The sequence below is a fragment of the Eulemur rufifrons genome, chromosome 8 (assembly GCF_041146395.1).
Source record: "Eulemur rufifrons isolate Redbay chromosome 8, OSU_ERuf_1, whole genome shotgun sequence".
In the NCBI taxonomy this organism is placed as follows: Eukaryota; Metazoa; Chordata; class Mammalia; order Primates; family Lemuridae; genus Eulemur; species Eulemur rufifrons.
The window spans coordinates 29865090-29887071 of record NC_090990.1 but is presented as its reverse complement, the minus strand read 5'-3'; the positions used below and the strand labels follow the sequence as shown (position 1 = coordinate 29887071).

The 21982-nt window shown below is 49.9% G+C and overlaps 1 long non-coding RNA gene across 1 annotated transcript in view; it reads left to right on the top strand.

The window, feature by feature from the left end:
• The window catches only part of LOC138389429 (uncharacterized), a 61989-nt gene extending 42243 nt beyond the window's left edge, over positions 1-19746 (top strand). The window contains exons 2-3 of the long non-coding RNA XR_011234500.1: positions 18237-18458; positions 18859-19746. This is a non-coding gene — a long non-coding RNA (uncharacterized lncRNA). The remainder of the gene's footprint in view (positions 1-18236; positions 18459-18858) is intronic.
• The last annotated feature ends 2236 nt before the right edge of the window (positions 19747-21982 follow it).

Here is a 21982-nt window from a genome sequence, read left to right as displayed (position 1 = left end):
TCCTCTAAATGTGCTACTTAAAATGTTTGTTCTTTAATAATTTACATTTTCATAATGTCTGGGACCAATTTGTTTTCTCCAAGAAGAACACATTTTCACCTCATGGTGAATGCTAATGGGAGAAGCTTCTCATCCAAAAATTTACCTTATTTTTTCAACTTTATTGAGGTATAATTGATATACAAAAAGCTGTACATATTTAATGTGTACAATTTAATGAGTTGGACATATGCATACACCCATGATACCATCACCACAGTCAAGGTAATAAACATATCCATCACCTGCAAGAGTTTCCTTGTATCCTTTTGGTTTTGTTTTTGTCTTTTTCAAAAATTTACTTTATAGGTAGGATTATGGCATACCATGTACTCCTTAAAGAAAAATGTTCATGGGTGGAAAGAACGATCAGTTATATATGGAAACATTTGGTTGAATGTGGATTTTGCACTTTGGTGTCCCACGTGGACTTCATCAGTCTTTGTTGCACTGTCATCCTTGGCGTCAGTGCTCAGGTGTGGCTTCCTCAGGCTCTGCCGTACCCCTAGTGGGTACTGGTCTTGGGCCTCCATGGTGTGGGCTCACTCACACCGAGCATGGTTTCTGTTCCTCTCTTGGTGAAGCAAGGCAGTTCCTTCAGTCTGTGTCTCTTAGGTAAAATTAGCAACCAGGGCAGGTGAATTCTCTTAGCTTTTTTTTTTGGAGACAGAGTCTCACTCTGTTGCCCAGGCTAGAGTGCCGTGGCGTCAGCCTAGCTCACAGCAAGCTCAAACTCCTGAGCTCAAGCAATCCTCCTGCCTCAGCCTCCCAAGTAGCTGGGACTACAGGCATGCACCACCATGCCCGGCTAATTTTTCTCTATATATATTTTTAGTTGTCCAGATAATTTCTTTCTATTTTTGGTAGAGACGGGGTCTCGCTCTTGCTCAGGCTGGTCTCATACTCCTGACCTTGAATGATCCTCCTGCCTTGGCCTCCCAGAGTGCTAGGATTACAGGCATGAGCCATCGCACCCAGCCTCTCTTAGCCTTTTGATCCCTCACTTGTGACACTCAGATTTCTCCAGGTGGTGGGGTGACCCCCTTAAGGGTGTTGTCTTTAGTAGTGAACATTAGTCCAGCATGGACTCATGGACTCAGCAAAGTTTTTAACAAGCAGGTTGATGGGAGAGCCATCACTTGCATTTATTCTACTGACAATAAGCAGGGTTTAGAGTATGGAACATGAACAGGAGGGAGGCTGGATACTAGGAAAAAAAATACACCAGCAGAAACCATTGGTTCGAATCCCACCTTTGCTATAGAGCATGTTCTCAGACCTCAGGAAAATCATTCGGCATTCTGAACTTTTTCTTCCTCACTTACAAAAGGAGGAAAATTACTATTTTTTGATCAATTACTGTGCACAGTCATTATGAGTTAGCTGTCAGTTTTGTTTTTTTAATTGTTCATTTAAGGCCAATATAAGAACCTTGAGGACGATGAGGGGTTGTTTTCATTGCTCAGAAACATTGGCTTTTATTCTGAGTGAGATGGGAAGCATGTGGGGACTTTTGGGAAGTGGAGAGTCCAGATGGGAGACTGTGGCCATGGTCCAGGGGAGAATAGGCGTGGTCTTGGTGACAGCAGTGGAGGGATGGGAAGTGATTGGATCCTGGCTCTACTTTCAAATAGGACTGACAGGATTTGCCATACCCTTGGTCTACCTGCCTTGAACCTGCACAGGAGGTATAGGAGTAAGAGCCCAGTTGAGCCATTACCAGTTGGCACCCCCTAGCAGGGAGATGGGAGGACAGGGTTGCATGAGTTTGGGCAGGTAAGACCTCACTGTGCAGGGTGGAGCCAGCAGGGAGGGCCTTGTGCTTCTCAAGGTTATGCACAAGGGAGACAGAATAACTGCTGATCTGCACAGCATGTTTTCTTGATGAAATGCATGCAGCAGAGAGGCCAGCCTGATGCCGGGCACAGGTACCCAGTGCAGCTGGAGTGGTGTCAGGGAGTCCTTGGGCATGTGGAGGGTCTAGAGGGGTCAGGTCAGGGAGGGAAGGTGGAGATGAGCTGTTTGGAGGGGACCAACACAAGACATTGCAGCTCCTTCCTGTAGGCTGGGGTTTGCAAACTGCAGCCTGCCCACAAGCCACATTCACCTACCACCTGTGTTTATATACCCCCTCAAGCTAAGAATTGTTCCTATATTTTTAAAGAGCTTTTAAAAAAAAATCAAAGAAGCATATGCAACAGAGATGGCCTGTAACCCTGCCAAGCCTAAAATATTGACTCTGTGGCCCTTTATGGAAAAAGCTTGCTGACCCTTGGGGTAGGAAGATGATGGCTTGGGAGAAAGAATGCAGGGCCAGGACAAAGAAGCCCCACACACCCTACCTCATGCCATTCCTGCAAGACTGGGCTTGGACACTGGGTCTCAAAGGCTGGCCTGGGGCCATAATGCCCACTGCAGAATGACGCTCTCCCCGGAGTCCCTGCTGGAATGTTCCCTCTCTAAGAGGGCAAGTGCCCAACAACCACTGAATGAATGAATGATAATTGGGAAGACTGGCCCTGGGTCTCTATCAGGGTCGTGGTAAGGATGCTGGAGGGTGACAGCATATTATATTTTATAAACTTTAAAGAAGATGATTTTGCCTGTGGTGCCTGCAATACTCAGAAGTTCCTCTTGCTGTCATGAGTATCTGACATCGAATGCCCCTGAGACACAGTCAAGGTTTAAGTGAGGACGTATGTGGTGAGCTGGGACATTAGAGTCTTGTCCAGCGTTTTCAGTGATCTGCAGATGACATGTGGCATGCCAGAACTCCCTGTGCTCTGGAGCTGCTGCCTGCACCGGGGTGATTTGCTGGGGGAAGAGACCAGCCTTGTGCTCCTTTGAGTGTTTCATTAGGGGAACACCCAGCACACCAGTGGGCAGCCAAGGGCAGAGAGAAACTCAGCCAAGAGAAGGCCAATTTGGAGAAGGAAAGGTAGCCAGGAAGAGAAAGGACAGGAAGTGGTAATGGACAGGGGATACCTGCTTGAACCTACCTGACCTTCTGCTCCAGGCAAGCCAGGCTGGTTCTGAGTCCAGACCCAGTGAAACTGCAGGGAGCAGCCAAGTGCACTGTCATCCTTGGCAAGTAGCCTGCCCTGGAAAGCAGGTCACACTCCAGAGAGGCCCAGGAGTCGGGGCAGGCGGCAGCCTGGCCTGGTGCTGACCCTGAGCTGCAGGTCAGCCCAACCTCTTTGCCTTCCAGCTCTGGCTGGAGAAGGGAGGGTCTTTGGCTCTGAAGGGTCACTGGTCCAGTGGCAGCTGTGGTTTCCACCACGAAGCCCCATCCCTGGGACCAGCCTCCAAGGAACAGTGGCTTGCACAGAGGGGCTGGGGCCTGGCCCCTTCCCTGTGAATGTGTCCACCCCCACTCTCTCCGTCGAGGACATCAGCACCCCTGACTCTGACGACTGCTGTCGTAAATGGTGCTGAAGATTCCTAGAGAGTCAGGTTTGGATCTGCCTGGCGTGGAGGAGTTGGGTCCACCTGGACAGCAACCCATCTCTGTCTCGCTGACGGACAGCAGGGCTGATTTGGCAGCTGCAGTCATAGTAGTGGGGAGAGAAGGCGCCTTGGATTTTGATGCTCAATGCTCTCTTCTACCATAAGAGCCTTGTTGGTTTACTTGTCAACTCTTTTGGGCCTGTTTGTGAGCTCAAAGCTCCATGACATGTGTGGGGTTTTTCGTTGTTGTTGTTTTGGTTTGTTTGTTTTTTGCTAAATCCTGAAGCTACATGGAATGAACAAATGGCATTAACCTTGGTCTTAGCCCCTAGTTAAAGCTGTTGCTCCTCCTCATCCTTCTTGCTGTAGCTGTAAATTTAACTCAACACTTTTTCTTAAGTTAAACATAGCAAGTGTAAGGTCCTGACAATTAATTAAACCCAATTCTACGCCTACCTTGTAATTCACAGACTGAATTCAAAACTAGAGTTTCATAGTCATTTCTTACTTTGCTTTAGAATAATTCTCAACTCTGTAGAGTATATCCAGTTTCCCCAAAGTGCTCCTAACAGGGCACCCAGCACCCCGAATTGCCCTTCGTTAAAGACAATTGGAGGAGACGGGGTAATCCCAAGCCCAGAGAGCAGCGCCAGCCTCTCATCGCTCCTGCAGTTTGGGATGTGCAACTCCACAGAGCATCCTCTGAGGGCAGGGGCCGGATAGCGGGGGCGGCTGTGCTTCTGTGAGGCCTCAGGTCTGGAGGTCCAGCCCCAGCTTCCCCGACCACCTCTGCCAGCGCTGGCAAAGGGCATTCAACAGGAGGCTGCAAGGCGGGACTCGCTTATTGGTGGCCCCTCTCAATAGGGCCAGATCTCCTCGCTGTTCCCGTAGTTCTGATTCCTTACTGCCCCTCATCTTGTTGAACCCCAGGTGCTGTTAGGGCTCTGACTAAAATATGGCTTCAAGGGTCTGAGCAAGAGCCTTAATTTCACTGGATACCAAGGGGACAGTGGATTAAAAAAATGATCCACAGATTTACATTGAAAAGATGCTTAAGTTAGCCTCTAACGGGGTCAAGTCCAATAATGGGATAGTTTGTGCACTTTGTGACAAGTCCCTTCCCTTTTGCCATTTAACTGCCCCAGCTCAAAAGCTGGCAGGAAGCACAGTGCTCCCACTAACCTCTGCAAGACTTCTCTGGGAACCCGGTGGAGTGGCTCTGCGAAGGGAATCTGCTTATCGAGACACTGGCGAACTGTCTGGGAAGGGCGGGAGTCGGAGGCAGCCAGCACCGAAGCATGAGCCCTTCGGATTAGAGTGAGTTGCTCTGTCTTTGTGCCTGTGTTCGCTGCTAAGTCAATTTGCAATCTGGACCTGATGCTCCTTTGATAGTCTTTCTTCTCCGGAGTCTTCCCGTGGCCCAGCTACCACGCGGCTGCGATGCTGTCAGGACATCTTCCGTGAGTCCCTTTCCATCCCGGCAGAAGCCATTGCTTCATTCCGCATTTCTGCAGGTTCTCCTGGTGTCTCAAAGGCCCTCTAGAAGAGAAGCAGGTGGTCCACCTGCACATGTTTCATGCCTGTCCCTCCGTCTGAACGTCCCCCGTGAGAAACCTATCTGTGGAGCAGCCAGGAGCATCTCTATGTGAGAGGACCAACCTGAGGCTGTTCTTTTGGGAGCCTAGAAACGGCGAGAAGTCACACTAGTTTTCTGGGTCTTCGTTTTCTTATCCGTAACAAGTGGGCTGGGGAGATGGTTGCATGGCTCTGACATCCTCTAAGTCTCTGTGACTCTTCACCTCCCTCTGCGCGCTGTACACACCCAAGTGCAAACTGTTTCTCGCTTCTCCTTCTCCCCTCCCACAAAGAGCCCTGCTCCTGCCACCTGGCCAGGGTGCTGCTAACCCAAAGGGAGCTTGGAAGGAAGGGAAGGAAACTGCCTGCCTCAATCCTGAGGCCACTGGGGGATCTTGAGCGGAAGAGTTTAGAGAACCCAGAGGAGAAAGTAGACGCAGAGTGGAAACTGCAAAGCTGGTGTCGGTTTGACGCTTCCTTTCCATGCTGGGGTTGGTATTTTTACCTCTCTCCACGTCTGGTTCCAGGATGGGTGATTTGGGGGAAATTTTCTGCAGATGACGTATTCCATTCAGATATTCTTCTCAGCTTCTGTCAAAGGTTGTGGCCCTTCGTAATCTGGATGTATCTGCTTGTTTCTTGCTATAATCAGCTCTCACAACTGGAAATTTTAGAGCCAGTGAGAAATTTAGAGGGCAGCTTCTTAGTTTCAGCTTGACAGACGAGAAACTGTGGACTACAAAAAGTTAAATGATTTATCTGAGGTCACACGACCAATTAATTGGGAGAGCCAGAATTACTGGGGTCTAGTTTACATACAGTGAAATGCCCAGATCTTAAGTGTACCAGTAGATCAGGTCTGACAAACACACACCTGTGCAACCCACACCTCCTTCGGCCAACCAGAATCAGAATCCTTCTCTTGGCTACAGATGCAGCGTTACTGGAAGCACAGAGCCTAATGGGATTTCAGTTTCTGTTTGGGAAGACTTTTGTTTCCGTTTGTCCCCATTCCCTGAAATGGCACGTGGCATCACCTCCCCTTGCCTGTCTTCCTTTTGTCCCATTCCCAGAGCCTGTATTGTTTTTGAAATGGAAGTCAGACTTCTACCTAGTTTAGGCAGGGTTGTCTAGGAAACCAGAAATCACTGCAGATTCTAGGCCGTACAGATTGGATGATCCTTGGCTCCCCTCTTCCGAGCCATGCTAACCCCTGCCCTCCTCTTACCAGCTCTCTCTGCCTTTCCACTACGCTCACCTGCCCACGGGTCACTGGGATCATCCCCACCTTGCCCAGTTTCCTTTCAGCTCCCCAGCAGAACCAGATCTGACCCTCCAGCTTACCTTGCGAGGCGGCAGGAGCTGGCAGCTGTAGATGCCGGTGACATGTGCACAGACGATTTCTGCGTCTGGGAATGTGTGTGACAGTGGAGGCGGGACGGCTGTGAAATTCAACTTCTGTTTGACTCATCTTTATCTTCTAGGAACTGGAGGAGGTGTGCATTTCAGACTGTTCGTGTCCATTTTACCTTGAGCATTGGTTTTTTTTTTTCTTTTTCTTTTTCTTTTTTTTTTGCATTCATTGTTTACAAACCTCCCGCTGTCATTCAGAGTAACTGCAGCTGTGAGCACTGCACTGGGGGCTGCCGCTCTGAAAGGGAGCTGCTTGTCTTCCATCTGTATCTGTGGAGGGAGAAAACTTGTCTCTATGTCAGCAAAGCTGGGTAGTGATGAGATCCCCTTGTCTCCAAGGATCTTTATCTGATTCCCTTGCCTGACTCCTAAAACCTAAGTTTCCAACCTACCCTTCAGTGCTCTTTGCACGGCCAGCTGCCTGTCTTCGTTGCAGTCTGCGGTCCTCTGTCCTGCTGCATCTGCAGCCGTCTCCTAGACTCCAGCCTTTCTAAAGAAATAGGAAGCAAGCTGAGGGGGATGGGAAATGTTGAGAACTGTGCAGAAATGGGACAGAGAAAGATAATGCTGCCAGGCTCCTAGCAGTGATCTGGAGGGGATGAAAGAGGAGGAGGAGGAGGAAGAGGAGGAGGAGGAGGAGGAGGAGGAGATAGGAAAGGAGAGGGAAAGAGAGAAGGGAAAAGAAAGCAGGGACTCAGTACTTACACATTGAACTTACACGTGGCAGCATGTGCGTAAGTGTGAAAATAATTAAGTCCTACAGTATTTCAGCAGAGGAAAGGATTAGAATTCTGGATCGCTGAGCATTTTCATCCCTGTTCTCATGGCTGCTCTTAACCTGTGGTTTGAGAAACTGTTAGGGGAGCCCCAAGAGCAAGAGAGGCAGAGGGGAGTACGGAGCTGACGCTGACCGCTATTCGTTTGGACAGGCAGCCAATTCACTGATGTTGGGGAAACTTCTGCAAGGTTGTTAAGTCTCCTTTGAACAGCAATGAGGAAGCATCGGTCTGTGGCCTCGTGCGTCCAGTTGATGCCTGCCCCTTGGGTGTTTTGGCCTTTTTAAGTTCTTATAAAACTGCTCTAACCATCCAAGTCCAGGCTCATCACTTCTTACCTCTTCACTCCAACCTGTGTCTTTACATCTGACGATGCCACCTCAACCTTGAGGCCACCAAGTTTCAAGATTCAGAATTACCTCTGACCCATCCTTAATCCCCCTTACCAAATTCATTTCCAGGCCCTTTAGGTATTTGCTTTATGATGTCTTCCAGATCTTTCTTTCTCTCCTATTGCCAACGCCTCGGTCCCGCCCCTATCACTGCTAGCCTGGGCTGTTATAAAAGCTTTCTGATGTGCTCATCACCTCCAATCTAGTCTGCATCCCCACATAAAGCTAAAGTCTTTAAGATTTTTCTTTAATTATGTTAATCTGCTGTTCACAAGTCTCCAACTGCTCCCTGCTGCTTACTGGAAAAAGCCCAAGCTTCTCTGTGTGGGATTCAGACCTCTCCGAAATCTGGCCTCCGTACTCCCTATCAATGTTCTCGTCTCTGCCTCCCTTACACAAATCTTCCTCCCAGACCAGGAATGAAGGCAAAAATGTGCCGGACTCGGAGCCTTTCTCATGCTGCTCTCAGTTTCCCCTCGTCCCCAGAGGCCAGCCCACATCTTAGCCACCTGCCTAAATTTTCCCCACCATTCGTGGTTGAACTCACCCATTTTTTCATAAAGATCAGCGTACCTGTCCTGAGTATGCCAGCTGCCCTCTTGGACCCCTAGTGGAACTCGCTGCTGGAATCTTTTTGTCTTGACTTACTGTACCGCCGGCTACCATGGTGAGTGACGTCTCCTTGGTTAAACCATACGCCCTTAGAGCAGAGCGACTAGGTCTTGCATTTCTTTTTTATAGCCCCAGTGCTTGGGCCAGTGCAATCTGCTCACAGGCCTCCGTGAGTTCTTTTGGAGGGACTGGAGTGGACTTCTCAGACGAGCTACAAAGGGACTGGGTATGTTCAGCTATAACATGGTCCCCAGATTGAGGATGGCATATGAGTTTTCTGTGGGGTCCTCAGCCATTCTGAGGGACACTGGCAGGGCTACAGGCTCCGCACAGCACACAGGTCCCTCCACCACCATGCCTTGCCTGGAGTGTGCCAAGGTGCTGGCAATAAGGCCTCTCTCCCTCTGAGTTTGAGGTTTTACTCATGTTGCCAAGAACCTGGTCCTGACTGTGCCTCAGTCTGATTCCACCTCCCTCCTGGAAGATGTCCTTCTTTTTGCTTTATTTTGGCTGCCAACTTGACCTCTCTGCTGCTTTCAGGTCTGTGAGCTTCGGTGCGCCCCCAGCAAGATTAGCCAGGATCCTTACCCGCCGCGTGACTCCTTCCTGAGCAGGGTAATTTAAGAGACGTGAGCGTCCGTTTCGAGCTGGCATTATGCCTGTGGGAGCTGAACCCAGCAGGGAACTCCCACTGCAACGGTGGAAACGGTAGAGATTTTAGGGGAAAAATCCCCTTAGTGACAATGTAGACTGTCCTCTGAAAACACTGCACAATTTTTGCGAAAGGAGGGAGTCAGATATATTCAGGCCCATTTCTAATCCAAGAACAGTTTATTCTCTGAGAGCAGACAACTAGCAAATCTGAGTCCAGGTATCTGCTTACTGCAAACACAGTGGAATTCTCCAAGTCCTAGCAGGGTTTTGACCAGCTCAGGAGAACATTTCTATGTAAACACTTGTGGGAGAAGCGGGGAAGGAGGGTGTTATATGTCAAATTACTGTCCCAAAGCCAAATGCAAAGCAAGAAGGAAAGTTATACAAATATGGCTTGAGGTAAACAGGCCACCGGCCACACCTTGGAAGCCTTTGTGCTGCACTGGCTTTGACTGTGAAGGTATTTTTTGTAACAGGATTTGGTCTGTGGCCCTGGAATGTTTTCCATCTCGTCAAGGGGGAGATTTAAGAAATTCCCCACTGTGGCATGTCCTATGTACTAGAGGCATGCCGTGTCGATTTGACTTTTCTTTCTGATATAACTGGGGTGTCCTCATGCAGAGGCTCCTGAGACATGTTTAGGCATCAAACCCACCTTGGAAGAACATGGGGGGCTCCTGACACTGGAGCATCTCCAGAACCCAGCTACTGATCTGCAGGGATGCTTTTCTGTGGGGTTTGCTTACCGCCTTTGCTGGTGTGGACCAGAGTCAGACAATCCCAGGGGAAGAAAGGACCACAGAGCTCATCCAGCTCGGCTGTCCACAAGGTGAAGAGATGGCCGGTTCCCGGGTGGGCGACCGCCCGTGCCTGCGTGACCCTTCCCTGGGGGAGGGAGTTCACGGTGAGGCCACCTCTTCTGCTGCATCTAATTATGAAAATGGGCTTCCTTTAAACATGAACAGACAATTCACAAGAGAAGCAAGACAAATGAAAAACTGTTCGACATCCCTGGTAATTAAAGAAAGGCAGATTAGAACAATGAGATGCTGTTCTTTCCCTTAACAAGTTGGCAACGATTGTCTAAAAGGTTAGCCCTCAGTGTAGACGAAGGTTTGAGGAGATGGCCTTACCCCTATTTTTTGAGTGGCCAGTGGGGGACTGTGCCCTCTTGCCTTTCCTAACAGACACATGAAAGGGAAAATATGTACTAAGTGGTCTGTAGACTATGACTCCATTTTTGTTAAAATATTGAAGACTCCCAGAATATACATGACATTACTTTTATAATTAGAAAAAAATCTGGTTTAAAAAAATCTGTCTTTTATATTTAGCCAAACTCTGATTTTCTGTAGCCGTTACCGATTTTTAAAACCCATTTATTTACCAAATTTTCACTGAGTTCTTCCTATAGGCTGGGCACAGTGCCAACCACTCTGGTTTCCCAGGGTAGAAAACTGGCCAGGCCTGGCTTGCACGAGCTCCATGCCATGGAGGAGACTAATGATAAGCAAACAGACACCAAGGGCTGCTGTGAATATTTATTGATGTCAACTGTGTGCTGGGCATTTTTCTAACTGATGTTGATGTTTCATTATGTCCTTTTTTAGTCCTTTGCATAACTCCTTTAATAACCCTGGACAGCGTGTGTCATTAATCCCCAAGGTCACTCAGCTAGTAAGCAATGGGGCCAGGATTCATCTCCAGCAGGGACTCCGCAGCCTGAGCTCCCAACCTCTCCAGGCTCTCCTCCTAACCAGTGTTACAGTCCAGCCACACTGGCCTTCCTTCCTGCCTCAGGACCTTTGCACTGGACACTGTCTCTGCCCAGACACTCACTCTGCCACTAGACTTTTGCATGACAGCCTCCTCCTCATGCGGGTCACTGAGGACATCTGCTGGTCCAGTGTGACTTCCTTCTTACCCCTACAGTCACTCTCCATTCACTTTCTGTCACATCACCCCTTGTTTTATTTTCTTCGTGGCCATTACCACTATGTGATGTTATCTGACATCGTTTCCCCCACTGGATTGTAAGCGCCATGGAAAACATGATCCTTGTCCAACTTGTTCCCCGAGTGTCCCCAGGCCTAGCACAGTGCCCTACCCAGGGCAGTGCTACTGGAGATGGAGGAAAATGAATAAATGAAGGATGACGAACACATCGCTTAGGACCGTGGTCTCCAAAGTGGGACGTGCATGTTGGAGGCCATGGAAGGGGAGATGATCCATGTGGGGCAGGAAGAAAATATGATGGATAAGTAGACAGATACATAGGTAGATAGACCCATACGCATCATCCCTTTTTTCTATTTTTGTGGGTGACAGGATATGAATATAATTTATAAATATACACATAGGTGGGTATACTCAAATATTTACCGCTAGGGTGTATGACCAGGAAACCTTGGGATCACTTCCTAGGAGGAGACACAGGTGGACAGGCCTTTCCAATTTGGTGTAGAAGGTGCGGCCACAGAGTGAGCAGAGTGCCGTGGAAGCCTCTGGAGGTCCCTCACCTGCCTCAGACGGTTGACTAATTGGTAAAACTTACATTTTTCATTATTTTGCTAATAGTGTGACTATCATTTTAAAAACTATCCAAAAATACATAAACTCTCATTTTTAGACCTTTACTATGGTCTAAAATAGCCCCTGTGGTCCCTGTCCTAGTAAATGGTGAGAGAGAGAATGGTTGAGGTCGCACAGTTAACTAGTCGGGGAGGTTCACTCCAAAAAGGTTCAAGTATGGCTGTTAATGAACTGTGGTTAAATATTCAAGTTGGCCTTGCTTTCCGAGCTGCAAAATTAATCTGAAAAGTAGAAAAATAAACATAGCCTTAAACTCCCGTCTTCCAGCTAGAGGCAGTACAGGGTAGGAGAGGAGAGACGCTGGGCTTGAATGTCACTCTTACCTCTTTCTTTCCGCGTGACTTTGAGCAAGTCCCTTGCTCAGGTCCCTCATCTACAAAATGGGCACAAGGATCATACCTTGTAGGCGTCCTGTTGTGAAAATGAAACGAATCAGTGCGTGGTGTGTAGTGGGTCTTCCTGAATATCCATTCCCTCCTAGTTTCTCGGTTTAAAGAGAAGACCCCATGTCACTGAGAAAGGACCTAAGCATACATCCTTCAGAACACCATCAAGAATGTGAGTTTTTTTTTTTTCTGTACTTGATTAAACAGAGAGGTACTTAAATATATTCTTCCTTAAGTCACTTAAATTGATTTCACGTAAACCACAGCCGTCCTTCCTGGGGCTGTAGTGACCCTCGGTATTTTACCGGTGATACCATCAGGCCAACCCTCTTTTCTTCCCAGGCCTGACCTCAGATGATGCTGCGGCTGGATTTCCGCAGTACAAATAACTCTTGTCTTCTGAGCACGGAGGGTTGCAGTTGGATGGAAGCAGGGTAAACACAGAGAAGCCAGGACCTTGGCTTGGGAACCACCTGTGTCCAGGGAGCGGGGCCTCTTGTGGAGTCGGGGAGGAGGGCCCGGTGGCCGGTGTGGAGGAGAGGAACTGGATCAAGAAGGGGAGGACTGAGTTGGGCAGAACTCAGCAGATTCCTTGGCATGCACTGCAGAAGGATTCCCTGAAGGGCTGCACAGAAAAGAAATGTGCTGTGTGCTTGGCAGGCCAGAAACCACAGAGAACCTGGCAGTGCTTTTTGAGGATTTGGGAGCAGAAAAGCAGACTCCCTAGGTGGTTATTTATAGAGCCGACAGCAGTAATGATCAGTTAGAAAAATAAATTATAACTCAGTTGAACCTGAAATAACTTTTCTTTTGCAACCCCAGGCATTCCACATGGGCCGCTGGTCCACCGCTCCCTCCGAGCAGTGCTCCTGGAGGCTGGGGGTCAGTCCCACGCCAGGCTCGCTCCTGCCCTCCCCAGGGCTTCGGAGCGGTCAACAAGGCAACAGAGAGGGAGTTTCTGGCTAGAGATGGGGAGAATTCTGGCCAGATGACTCCTTTCTTTTCCCCCTTGTGCCTCCCACATTGCTATAAATGATCTCTTCCTTCCTCCCTCAACACGTCTGTAACACGAGGCGTAAGGTGGGCTTGGAGGGAGTGTGGACTGCGGCTCACTGAGCCCCAGCGTCTGCAACCTCGTGCACGTGGAGCGTGTGCACACCCACTGGCCCCAGCATCCGTGTTTTGGCTGCAGCAAGGGCTTCTGATTACAATGCTTTGGAGAAGCCGGTTGCTGACCCTGAGTTCACAGAGCCACGGGCTTTTATCCTCCCCTTAGCCGACGAGCGAGACCACGCCGATGTTCACACTGACAGCTTGGCAGCGGGGTCACCTTGAGCGTGCCCAGCCCGTCTTGACACTTGGGCATCCATCCGGTTCCCCCTCTTCCGCCCATCTGCTCCTTCTTTTCTATTCATTCATTCGTTCATCTGCTTTTTAGTCAACACGCTTTTATCGCATCTGGCTGCGGGTGCATTTTATTTGGCTCACACATTGTGTCTTAGATTTGAATTTGCTGCTGATACATAAAGATGGGGTGCTTTCGCATGAGAATGCGGGTACCTGGCTTCTCCCTGAAAATCTGGAGTCTGGCAGGACAGGCCCGTGTTCCCACATGGCAGTGGTCTCCCCACAGTCACCCGCGCCATTTAGATGAGGCACACAGAGAGGCATCTGGTTCCCCACAGCTCTGTGACCCCTGCTGTCTGGCCAACAGCAAGACAGTTACCACTCACGTCCCGTAGATGAGCCGCGTCACCTGTTTACGTTACCTGCCTGCCCTGTGAGCATGTGAATTTGAGACCCCTGAGGCAGCCCCTAATCTGAGGAGTTTTACGGTCCAGTGGGAGAGAGGGAGCCATACGTAATTTTAGTCTGTGAAAAGTGCTGTGAGAATTGTGTACTTTGGGAGCATGGGAGAGGAAAAGACTGATTTTTGACTTGAAGAGTCAGGGACTTCAGGAAGAAGGCGAGCTTGGAGCCGGGTTTTGAAAGTGCAGTGAGGACATGCCAAGAGGGAGCCGTGAGGTGCGCAGACAGAGGGGTCGGCAGGCACAGAGCCCAGAGGAGTCCGTGGATGGGGGAGGTGAGTCCCAGCAGAGGGGGAAGTCGGGCTCTTCTGTCCTCAGTGGGATGCTCCGTTGCTAACCCGGCCCGACCTGAACCAGACACCTGGGCCCGTCAGACCCAGCCCCGCTCTGCAGCCCACCCCTTACCGTCCCTCCCCAGCGCCTGCTGGGTGGCCCTGCGTGCAGGTCCTGGCCCCATCTGTCAAGATCTGCCCAAAGTGACAGAGTCCTGCTGTTCTTCCCGGCCCCAGCCCAGAACCCAGGGGGAGAGAGAGAGAGAGAGAGAGAGAGAGAGAGAAAGAGACACAGAGAGATGACGAGGCAAGTCTGTCTCCACTCTCGAGGACAATAGGTGGCCCTGGGTACAGCCTGGTGGGTGGACAGGCTGAACAGGCCCCATGGTTTCCTGATCCTTCCCCTGCCTCTCTGGTGCCTTTCTCTCCTCATCCCTTGAAAGCCAGTGGTCCTGGACGTGTGAGCTCCTCTGCTCTGCCCCCGTGACATGCTCACACGTTCATGATCATCCACCGGCAGGTGTCTCCCCAGCTGGCCTCCTCAGCCCAGAGCCAGCTGCTGCGGGGTGGCAGGTGGAGGCCCGGGGTGGCTTCGGGCAGATTCACCTTGGAGAGTTCACAGGTACCCCAGACCCCACCAAGCTAAAGCTGCGGGCACGTCCCTTCCACACCCCACTTCTGGGGAAACCCTTCACTCTTCCTTTTCCTTATTCACTCCCCTCAGCCTAGGACTCCCTTCCTCTCCCTTTCTACATGTTGAAATACTTCCATTCTTTAAGCCCCTCCATGTGTGACGCCTCCCAGAAACCTTCCCGGTTCAGGTGGTGACCAGCCCCTGTTGTGTCGTGGCAACTGTGCCAGAAATCGAAAAACTCACCCAGGATCCAGGTCCCCCAGGAAGCACAGCGTTTCAGCAGAGAGCTCAGCCACCAAAGGTGACCCCATCCCGCCCCTCCCTTTACTCCCCGCATGCCGCCCCGTGGGTTCTTTCCTGGCAGTGAACTCCAAAACAGCAGTCGTGGTGGTGGTGATGATTCTGGGCCCCAACCAGACCATGTGCTGCTCAGTGACAGCAACTGTCTGTGGGTCTCGCGCTCCCAAGGACGGTGGAGCACACAGTTCTGCATGGAAACTGCTCGGCCCTCTGTGGTCAGGAGCCAGTTGCTGTAGTGAATTGAACTCTCGCTAGAAAGGATAGGAAGTTACTCTTTGCATGAGACTTGTCATTAAGGTTATCACTCAAGGAAGAGTAGGAACAGTTTGGGAGTGACAGGGCCAGAGGAGGTGACTTCTGTAACCTGAGGACACCTTAAGGCCAAGAGCCTCATTGTCTAGAACATTAAATTGTGGTCAACGGGACATTGGTCATGCAGCCCACTAAGGTCAGGAAAGGAGACCTGGGGGGAAGAAGGGAGCATAGAGCCTTTGGGAAGTGTTGTCCCCGCCTGGAGGGGCTGAAGATGCCAGGCCTGGTGATAAGAGGGAACCTGGCTGCCCTGACGCTCCTGTCTCTGGGACTTTGTGTTATCCAGAGCATTTTGGCCGCAAGTGGAGGGCTCCCAGTTGTTTCCCACTGCTTGCCCTAGTTCAGTGCCACTCACAAGGACCCTGCGCCTCTCTGCGGCCTCTCACAGTGGCCTCTCCTGGGCTTCCTGCTGGTTGCACTGCCTGTGGCTGTTGCCACTGGCCACGGTGCCACTGACAGCTTCACCGGTGCTCGGTGCTCGGGGAGCCAGTGCCAGCACCCGAGGGCTGCTGCCGTGGGGCTGGGGTTTCCGCACAGCAGCCTGGGGCTTGGGGTTAATGGCAGAACTGAGGGAGGTGGCAGAGCAGGACCGAGGAGAGATGCACACCCTGAGAAATTTCACCTATTTGGATCCCTCCAGACACTACGTGGTCTGATATTAACAATCATTTAATAGCAAGTTATAGTCTGTTACTGTTCACAGAGTTTCCGCATATGCTAACTTCCTTGATCCTCACAAACACCCTGTGCCTCAGGCATTTTCAGCCATTCCATTTTACAGATGAGGAAACTGAGGCTCAGAGAGCTTTAAATGACTTGCTGGGGTTCCAACCCAAGTCGTATGGCTCTGAAACGTCTCATTCTTCCACTACACCTTGTGCCCCCCAAACCCTGTTTCCAGATAGACCTGACTCAGCACGGTCCTTCCTGTGGGAAAGGAGGCCGAGTCCGGAGTGACTCAGCACCACCCCCAGCCCTGGAACTTCCCGTCTCCTCTTTCCTGTCACTGAGCACACCAGCCTCAGGCACATTTCTCTCCTGCCACATCCAGTTAAAGCCCAAGGAGTCCAGCCTGTGCTATTGAAAATGAGAGAAATAGAGAGGAAAATCTTGAATTCCACCTTTGGGAACCACACTGGAAGAAGATGCTGCTGATGTCTTAGGTTCTTTCATTCCTCTGTAGGTTCAGTTGTTCACGCAACAGGTGCTAATCTGTATGGAGAAGCTGCTGTGTGCCACGCACTCTTCTAGGTGCCGGAGCTGCAGTGGCGAACAAGGGAGATACAGCCCCTGCCCTCTCCGAGCTCACATCCCAGTGTCAGGTTATTATAAGCAAGCAAATGAATAAAATGTTTCAGATAGTGCTGGCTACAGAGAAAACAGAGGAGGCTGATGAGATGCAGTGTAGCTGGCAGGAGGAGGGAGTGAGAACTGCTTGTGTAGATGGCCAGGAGAGACTCCGGGGGAGGAAACAGACAAGCTGAGACTTGGGTGACAAAAGGAGCCTGACGTGAGAAAACTGGGGGCAGCAGCTTTCCAGGAAGAGGGACCAGCGGGGGCACAGGTCCAAGCCGAAAGTCAGAGTGACATTTTGGGAAGTGATGTTCTTCACAACAGTTAGATCCTGTGTGCTGTCATCTCTGTGGTTCAGCAACAGGGTCTTCGTGGGAGGAGTTATCCAGGGACCCTCCACATGTGTCATGGAATTTCTGAGAAAACCAGCTCTGAGGTCTAGGCAGTTGAACTTGGCGAGAACCAGGAACTGCTTCCATCGTAGCCTTGCTGAGAAATGGCTGTGGTGTGGAACGAGTGCTTTGGCATTGAGGACGGGAAGGGGAAGCCTAAATTCGCTGATTGCAGAAACTCTTGGCCCTTATGACTCCTGTGTTGGCCAAAATCAGGAGGTTTTCTAAGATTCTATATTGAGGATTTCGAGAATAGTGCTGCTGGGGTTTCTAGTTTGGGCTCTGCTGCCAACGATCTGTGTTTCATTGTTTCTTCCAACAAGGCGCTTGCCCTCTCGAAGCTTAGTTAGGTAGATTAGATGGCTCTCCTCACTCTTAACCTTAAAATGAATACTTTTATCAACAGTTTTCTTTGTGTCGCAGTCTTTTCTCTGCCCTTGCTTTGGGCAAGGTTAGAGGGTGAAGTGAAAGTGGGTTGTGGGTGGCTCCAGTTAGAGGACGGGTGCTGCTGTCCGCCGAGCACTCTCGGTGCAGACCAGGGGGTCTCAAGGTGTAGCTTCTGGACCAGCAGCTGCAGCAGCAGCACCTGGGAGCTTGTTGGAAACACCAACTGTCAGCCTCCACCCCAGACCGACTGAATCAAAAACCCTGGGGATGTAATCCCAAATCTGTGTTTTAACAAGGTCTCCAAAAGATTCTGATGTGCACCGAAGTCCGGGAACCGCAGGTGTAGAGTATGTGCTGTAAGACCGGGGCTCCCAGTGATGCATTCCTACATTCTAGTCACTGTCATGGCCACAGCACATGGTTGCATTTATCCACTTGTTTACCCAGCTTGGCTTGGCGAACAGTCCGGTGGCTCTGAAGAGGAAGGGAAGCTCCTGGCCTGTGCGGGTGCTGGCCCCAAGCTCCCCTGTCCCGGCCACCACTCCAGCAAGCTCCTGCTTGGAAGAGAGGATAGGAAGGGGGCAGGCTCACCCTGGAAATCTCAACAGAGAGAGCTGCCGGATGTGCTTCCATGGAGACTGAAAAATTAATAAGTAGAGCAGTTTGTGGATTATGGTTGGTTTTCGCACATTTTTAGAGTATGAAACCATCCTGGGTTTGTAAGTCTTTGGAAGATAGATCTGCCTGCACCTGTGTTGTGAAGCTCGGTGGCGAGGAAAGGTCTCAGGTGCCACAGGAAAAGTACTCTGGCGCCCCTGCCACACACTGAATTTAGAGTTCTGATCCGGTGTGGTTTCCCTCGTCTACATGTCCACGCATGAACTAGAACGAGGTGGCCAGCCGGTCCAGATCACCCAGCACTGCCCGTGTTTCCCCTTCCTGTCCCTCTCAGTCTGGTGTCTCGGATTTGGTCCTGCGTTGCCCACCCCTGCTGGATCTTGTCCAGTCGAGGGACAAAGTCCTGAAGAATGGGAAGACAGGAGGTTCTGAAGCACGGATTTCAATACCACGCCAGAGGCCGAGGAAACCGACGCCGGCAGGGAGTTGCTCACAGGCCACCAGGAGCCCCGAGGAGAGCTGGAGCTGGAGGCATGCAGGCCCAGGAAGGGGCAAAGTGAGTTTGCTTTTCTGGCAGGGCTTAGGGGAGGGCTGGTGGGGGTAGGGAGGTGGGGCTGGAATGGCCCCCACTGGGCCAGAAGGCGGAGCCTGGGAGGCAGATGGGCAAAGCAGGTGGTGGCGAGGGCGCGGCAGGAGTACGAGCGCCCAGCCCAAGCTGGCCTCGCGCTCTGCCCTCGCCTTCTGCCCCCTTTCGGCATCCTTCCATCTCTGACAGTGCCCTTCCTTCCATCGCCCCTCCCACCCCTGTGATCCCCTTGCCCTCTCCCCTCCCCGGGCTCCTGTGTGTCCTGCCCACGGCCCAGCCCACCCTCGGTATCTCGTTTCTGTCCTTAATGGACATGATGGAAACACAGAACGGTAGAGCCCAATCGTGACAAGTGCTCTGTCTTCCACAGCTACGGCAGTGACCGGGAGCCGCCCGCATCAGCCTGAGCAATCCGTCCAGAACGCAGAAGGAGGACAGCACAGTGGGGTCTCTCTCACTGCGGGCAGAAAGCAGCTGCAAGAGCTGGAACAGGAGCCAGAAGCCGAAGCAGCAGCACGCGTCCAAAAGCTTTCAGAGTAACGCTGAGAAAATTGTCTGTTGAATTACGACCAGTTCTGCCAACAGATGCTGCGAGAAGAGACCTTCCCTCCCCCGTTAGGTCTCGTGCCTGGACGCCGTTCCTCACGGGACTTCGCCCGTCTCGTGTCCACCTTTGAAGCAGGCTGTTCCGGTCTCAGTTGTGGACGTTCTCGTTAACCTTCTCCAGGAGAAAATGCCAACTTTTCCTCCCTCTCGGTTCTGGATTAAATACACTGTCTTCCCCAAAGCGGGATCACTGTGGCCTAAAAGCACCACGAGACAGTCCTGTTTCTCAGAAGTTGCCAAGTGCATGTCACACCTGTTTCATCGTGTTTGGGGGTCCACTTCTGACAGAGGCCACCTGGTCAGCGTGTCTCCTGGCAGCTCCCCGGGGCCTGTGTCCCCTCGTCCTGCCCCAGCCCACGTGAGACTTGCACAGAGGTGACCGTTCCCTCCTGGCACTTTGACTGATGTGCGAGAGGAGGCGTGGTCTGGAGAAGCTGACATCTCTGTGAGTTTGGGGGTGACGAGCACGGCTCTGGCCCTGGAGGAAGGTGGCGGGAAGCAGACCGGCCTCGTCTCAGTGCTCCTCCCCTCGTCACTCTTACTCCCGCCTTTGCAGTGTCTGTCCGACTCCAGGGTAGTTGTGCTTGGCTTTCTCCAATTAAAAGTAACTTTGGTTGTTATTTTTCATTATTACAAAGCAGCACATGCTTATTAGAAAAAAATCAGAAATATAGACAAGTAAAAAGAAGAAAAAAACTACCCCAAGTCCTACTTACCCCGAAGACAACCATTAAGTCATATAGTATCATATAAATAATTTGTACATTTATATATTTCAGTGTGACTGATGTCACACTACCACGTGTATTCTTGGATAACACACATTGTCATTTGATGTCGTGTCACGAACAGCTTTCTATAGCAACAGGCTCAGTTGTACAGCAGTTGTAATGTAAGGGGACTCAATTGTATTCTACACCATCATTTATTTACTTAATCTCTTCCAGTTTGATGTTTAGGTTGTTTCCAGGTTTTATCTATTTTAAGCAGCATTCACGATCATGGTTTTAGTTTCATCTTCTTACAATCATTTCCTTAAGGTAAATCCCCAGAAGGGGATTGAAGGATAATTAGTGAAGGTTGCAAAGACCTCCAGGTATGGAGCCGGCATTCATTGCTTGGAACCCAAATGCATGAGAGACTAGGCCGCTGGGAGGGCCACACATGCTCTTACTTAGATGCCTTCCTGTGTTCACACCTGGGTAGCCCTGGCTTCCTTAGCCTTGCCCAGAACAGAGAATACCCATGAACGTCGGCCGAGGTAAGCAGGCGGGGTGAGTGAGGGCATGGAGATGTCTCTTTGGGTTAGTATTTGGGTATATATCGTGATTCCTTATTGGATGCTGAGAAATAATCACTCACTCATTCATTCATTACCCATTTATGGAGTAGCCACTGTTGTAAAGTACCAGACTGGAGGCTGTGAAGACAGACTCTATCCTTAGGAAGATCACAGACTAGAGAAGCCCAGTGACTAATAACACATTCACTCCATAGTATGGTAAGAGAGAAAATAGAAGTTCAATAATAATATGTCTCAGGGCAGAAAATTTGGAGCAATCTGAAAGTCCCAAGGGAAAAATATGAAGCTCACATAATCTGTTGGCCCATTCATCACAGCTAACATTTTTGAGTGTATCCTTTAGGTTGTGAGACTTGCTTGCTTGTGGTCACTCTCGTTGGATACGACCTTGAAGGCATTGCCTGTGTCCTTCATTTGCACCTCTAGCAACCTTATTCACCTTATTATGAAATCTGTTCAATGGATAATCCAAATAAACAAAATTAAAGGTAAAGGGATTCATGAGTTGAAACAAAGCCTCAATGTTTTATGTATGTAGGGAAATTTGCATTAATTCATATCCTTCTGCCTGATAGAAACTTTTTCAAATATTTCATTATAAAAGTAATAACCACATGTCAGAAAATTTGGGGACAAGAGAAAAGTAGAATGTCACCTTATCTCACCATCTGAACCAGGGCTTGTAGCAATCTAGTGACCTTCACCCTGAAAGATTTATAGGAAGATGGTGTTGAGGACAAGAGCTGAGAAATATGTGAGTGTTGTGCATTTTTCCCCCAGTTTTATTTTTAATTAAACATGTTTGATAGGTAATTGCATTCACATAGTTCAAAATTTAAGTAGAACAAAACCATACAGAGGGAAAAGTTAACATGCCCCAGCCTTCTAGTTCCACAGGACACCCAGTGATAGCAGTTTCTTGTGTATCCTTCTATTTTGTGTATATAAATCCATATATGCATAGAAATGCATAAAACCACAGATGTACATAAAACAGGAATTTTTGATGGAGGGCTTGGCAATATTATTACCGAATGTTCTAAGTTTAGCCTAAACTTTCCTTGTTGATCCTAGTTGCAGACCTAGGGTACAGAGGGACAAAAAGAGAGGAAAGGGCAGAAAGGGGCACGCGTGTGTGTGTGTGTGTGTGTGTGTGTAGGAGGTGAGCAGGGGGTTGTTGCTGATGGAGAGAGTGAAGGAAACACAATCATTCATTCATTTATGCAGCGACTATTTATTGAGCACCTGTTATGTGTCAGATACTATTCTAGACCCAGGGGATACAGGAGTGAGCCCAGACTCCTCATCCTTGTGGATGTTATTTACAAATGGAAGGTGGTAGACAATAAACATAATAAATAATTATATAATCTATTAGAAAGTGATAAGTGCGCTGGAAAAAATTAAGTAGGCTGTAGGAGGTGGCGTGCATCAGGGGACAATTTTACAGTGAGTCATCAGGGGAGGTTTCATTGAGATTGGGGTGTACAAGCATAGACTTGGAGGAGGTGAGAGAGTGAGCCCCATGGACGTCCAGGGAAGGAGCACCTACCGAGGGAAGAGGCCGTGCAAAGGCCCTGCGGAG